This window comes from Montipora foliosa, chromosome 13, assembly GCF_036669935.1.
Source record: "Montipora foliosa isolate CH-2021 chromosome 13, ASM3666993v2, whole genome shotgun sequence".
Classification (NCBI taxonomy): Eukaryota; Metazoa; Cnidaria; class Anthozoa; order Scleractinia; family Acroporidae; genus Montipora; species Montipora foliosa.
This window is the reverse complement of record NC_090881.1, coordinates 42,097,200-42,102,494: the sequence shown is the minus strand read 5'-3', so window position 1 is coordinate 42,102,494 and position 5,295 is coordinate 42,097,200.

The window sequence follows — 5,295 nt, the reverse complement described above, 5'->3', positions numbered from 1 at the left end:
TGGGTGCTTTGTTTTTGAAGGAACGAACTACGCGCTTGTGGACTCTTTTTAAATCCTGATGTGGGCGGAACATTCTTTTACTTTGGCATATCACGTGTTTCTGCGTTAAAGGCTTTTGTACTGCTATACTCTCTCGATAATTCTCGACGAATTTAAAGTACGTTTTATCAACGATTTATCCGAGTGAACTAAGGATTCAAAGTTACTTTTGTGCCATGAATCTCAAGCCATTGCGGTGACAAATTCCAACACGTACTCGGATCAATTGGTGTCAGTGAAGAGGTCACTACGGTGTGTGAACAATATCGACTTCCAACATAAAATGGGTGGAAGGAAGAAAAACAAGTCCTGTTTCTTATTTTCCAAAGCACTGTCATAGCTTCGTCTTATGAACATTGATTTCATGGAATAAATATGTCGTCCCATTGTGGCTGTATGAACATCGGGTGACGTGACCATAAAACACTTTAGGTTATGAGAATTGCGACGAGTATTTTTTTTTTTTTTTTTTTTTGGAGGGGTCTGAGTTTTCGGGGTCTGAGGTCTGAGGTCTGAGTTTTCGTGAGACCCCGTACTCATGGGTGTCAGTGAAGAGGTCACTGCGATGTGTCAACAATATCGACTTCCAACATAAAACGGGTGGAAGAAAGCAAAACAAGTCCTGTTTCTAATAACACAACGATTGCTCTTTCACAAATATAGATTTTTAAAGACTATCCTTTACTAAAAACCTACCTATCTCCTTTGCTCCTGGATTTTCAATGGGTTCTTTGTTTTTGAAGGAATGAACTACGCGGTACTTCAAAAGCGCTTGTCGAATTCGTCCCAAGAGTCTTTCAATCATGATGTGGGCGGAACATTCTTTTACTTTGGCAGATCACGTGGTAGAAGCGTTTTGTACTGCTATACCCTCTCGATAATTCTCGACGAAGTTAAAGTACGTTTCATCAACGATTTATCCGAATGAATAAATGGGGTGCAGGGGGTGCAGGGATGGCGCAGTGGTGAGAGCACTCGCCTCCAACCAATGTGGCCCGGGTTCGATTCCCGGACTCGGCGTCATATGTGGGTTGAGTTTGTTGGTTCTATACTCTGCACCGAGAGGTTTTCTGCGGGTACTCCGGTTTCCCCTCCCCTAAAAAAAAGCCGACATTTGACTTGATTTACTTTCATTGTTAATTTCAGTTTACAGTGTCCCCAATTAGCGCTCCAGCGCTAGAACGACTAGACACTTAAATAAAGATCCTTTCCTTTCCTTTCCATTGCGGTGACAAATTCCAACACGTACTCGGACCAATTGGTGTAGTGAAGAGGTCACTACGGTGTGTGAACCCCGGGGTGTGAACATAAAACGGCTGGAAGAAAGGAAAACAAGTCCTGTTTCTTATTTTCCAAAGCACTGCGTTTAAATTCTCAACGGCTGCCTGTATCCCAATACCGCTTGCACTCAAAGGTCATCTTCCCGCTAGTAATTAATTATTACACGCTCTCTAGTGACGCAAACTTGGGCTGCCTATGGTGTCAGTGAAGAGGTCACTGTGATGTGTAAATAATATCGACTTCCAACATAAAACGGGTGGAAGAAAGGAAAACAAGTCCTGTTTCTTATTTTTCAAGAATGTTCGATAATAATTGGCCCTTTTATTCAACGAAGACTATAGCCTGCGAGCAGGCTCTCGGTGATTCGAGGTAAATGAAGGGCCTTTGTTCTCAGCTGCGGTTACGTGGCCACGTCATCCTCTTTTACAAATATAGATTTTTAAAGACTAAAAACAGTGAGGATAAAATTTGTTCCAACAAAAGAGCAGACAGAAAAGTATAAAATAGACAAAAAATATAGCTTATCTGCTGAATACTCCGCCACTTATTTGCATAATGATATCATCTATTGTATTCTGACCCTTTGTGAAAGGCGCTTACAGTAATGAAGTCGCCGTCAGTGTAAAACGCAGACTGCAGACTGCATAATGCAGACCGGGGGTAAAATGCAGACTGAGAGTAAAATGCAGACTGCAGACTGCAGACTGCAGATTGCAGACCAGGGATAAAATGCAGACTGAGGGTAAAATAAATATTTATAATAAAAAATGAGTCATAAGCATAAAATAAAGAGTGTTTGAAAGACAATCCTGTTTTACATCTTCAACAACTCACATTATTACGACCGCAATCCCGCTTGACTTTTTTTCCGAGCAATTAGGACACGGGGATTTCATTGGTTAAGCTATGCGTGATAACCCCTAGGGAGGGGTTGTAATTGAAAATAACATCTTCCAGATGCAAAACAAAGGAACTCTTGAACTAAAGGATAAGCATAACGTACACGAAAGCGAATAAAAGGATCCTACTAAGAAATTTTTGCATCTCAGTGATACTGGCTTAAGCCGACTGAAACGTTAGATTGTTGCAAAATCCACGTTATCTATGTCTCACGCGTGTCAAAATAAATGGAGTTATTAGGTAATTACATTCGGTGACTTTGTTCAGTGCAGCAAAATGGACAGTAGTGGGGAGCTGATTTCATTGCCTAAGAGCAACTCACTTAACGAAACTATACTTTTTCCTACAACAACAAGGATTCAAACAGTTTCAATTCTTACAGAGTTCGATGAAAATCCAGATTTATAACATGCGGTAGGGCAAAAAAGCGATTTTTTGGGGGGGTTTTATGCCTATGCTCGTTTTTCATTATTATTTTATTTTACCCGCAGTCTGCATTTTACCCCTGGTATGAACTCTGCATTTTACCCTCAGTCTGCATTTTACCCCCGGTCTGCAGTCTGCAGTCTGCGTTTTACACTGACCGAATGAAGTCGTTTCGAAGGTTCATGTTTTTCATCAAATAGAGTCATGTTTTTAAAGTGAATTTGTTTTTTCTATTCTTTTACAAGTGCGCGCGAAGCCGGGAGAGGCGATTCCTTCATTTCCTTTGGTTGGATCAAGAATTGGACCAAAAATCGTTTGTTGGAATTTTTTTCATGACCACTAAAAAGAAAGCGTGCGATAAACCATAATACTATCCTTTACTAAAAACTTACCTATCTCCTTTGCTCCGCGATTTTCAATGTGCGCTTTGTTTTTGAAGGAATGAACTGCGCGGTATCATCAGCGCTTGTAGAATTCGTCCCAAGAGTCTTTAAATCATGATGTGGTCGAAACATTCTTTTACTTTGACAGATCACGTGTTTCTGCGTGGAAATCGATATTGTTGACACAACCCAGTCACCTCTTTACTGACACCCATTGAATTAATTGAATTAAGGGTGGACCATTCCTGCACTTTGACACATCACGAAATAGCGGCAGAGAGGGCAAAGAAAGGTAATACAGTTTGGCAAAATCTTACTGGAAAACTCGCAGATCGTGAACACTGGTGAGATTATTTACAGTACCCTATTGTGGGTTTTAATTTGCGTAATCACTATACCTACAAATGAGTTAACATTGCAGATATATTGTTATACAGTGATCATGCATGACACGAATTTCAATAAAGTGTTGTATAAAACCGAAAACGAAAGCAATTATTCCGAGAAATTGAAAAACCAATACCGTTCATTTTGGGTTGACGTATCTTCCCATCTCCAAAAATGATGCCAACGCATGCCATGCGAAAAATGTGAAACAATCCGATTTTGTGTAACTGTCACAGAGGACTGAAAATCTGGAAAAACACCCATTATCTGTCTAAACGAACTTGATCAAGACCTCCTCAGTAACATGACCTAGATTGGATCTATTCTAACTAACGAACGACTAAGATAATTAGAGATTCGAAAACTGGAAGAGGCGAAATAAGATAAAAGGCCAAAAAGTAGACAAATTGCACTTCAGATCTTCAACAAAATGAATTTCGTAGGAAACAATAAACAACTGCGTCATACTTAATAATTCTTACAAACAAATAGCTTGAAGTCTTTTCTTAAAAGTATACGTAGGCAAGGGGGGAGGGGGGGGGAGGAAAGCTGGCAGAAACAACATCGGAATTAGGAGAATTGTAAAACTTATGACCTTGATAAAAAGCGCGGAGAATTGTTTACTATTAGTTCTGCAGTTAAGTAATTGGAAGGTCTTACAATTTCTTGTATAATAGGAATGTATTTGAATTTTTCAGTAAAACAATTTAATTTGTTTGCTAACGGTGATGGCATAATCAAGCTAATGCAGTCCACACTACAATAAAGAAAACTTGAAACCTGTTTAATTCATTTTCCTTGTTTTTTCCCAACTGCTTTGGAACAACAATTCCTGTTTTAAAGCAGCAGGGCGCCAGGGAGGCTGTCTTGCTTAAGTGACGGGGCGCGACTGAAGCTGTCCATTACAGGTTGAGAAAAACATACTGTGAATACGAAACATTTACATTGTTTATCGAAGTTAAGTTCTTTCGAGACGTCCCACTAGCATTAAATACGCCGGGAAACAAGCAAGTTTTGAAGGTTCTTCCAAAAGGAAGACGAATATTGCGCTTCAAGGTCGTCAACTGATGATACGCTCGGCTTGAGTTAAAAGGTTTTTCCGCCTTGTTTTCGCAGTTTGAACATACGGTGGGCCTCCGAATGATGTAATTTCATGACACCCAAAATACCCAAAAAGTAGAACGAAACAATGCAATAACCACTTAAAACTGTTGAAAAACATAAAAGAAATGCGGCATAAGGAAAGAGGACCATGGATGGACACAAATTATCCGACAAGCCTTGCATACGGAACCATGCCCGAAGTGCGCGCGGCAGTCAAAACTGTGCTATCTTGTCAATCATTTGAGTTTTCACCGGAAACAGTGCATTTCGGTTGTGGAGTCTGCATTTTAGTAGAGACCTTTAGCTACAGCTTTTTTCGGATTTACCGCAATCCGCAAACCTCAGGATGTCACGTGACTATGGCCTTGCCGTCGCGTTGGACGTTTGCGGTTCACGTTTTTACGGCAAGCATCTCCTTTAGCCGTAAGTAAAAAACGGCAGAGCCTTTAGGCAAATTAAACTAAATGACCCCACCTTTAAGCCACCGATTCGTTCTTGCATATCTAAGCTCCTTTTATGATAACCTTTTAGGGTTCTGCGGTGACATATGTAAGAGTTTTCGGGCATTTTAAGCGACATTGACATTGAGTGGAAAAACAAACAAGGCGTCCGCAGCAAGTAAAATTCCATGTTTTTCGAGAAAGAGAGCGCGAACGTCTTGCTAAATGCTTAGAAACGTCCTTAACTCTGACGGCAAACGGTCTCTAGTACTGACCGCTACAAAACGTTTACTCACCATTGCCCGAAGGGACACCCTTTATAAGCGGCAAGGAAG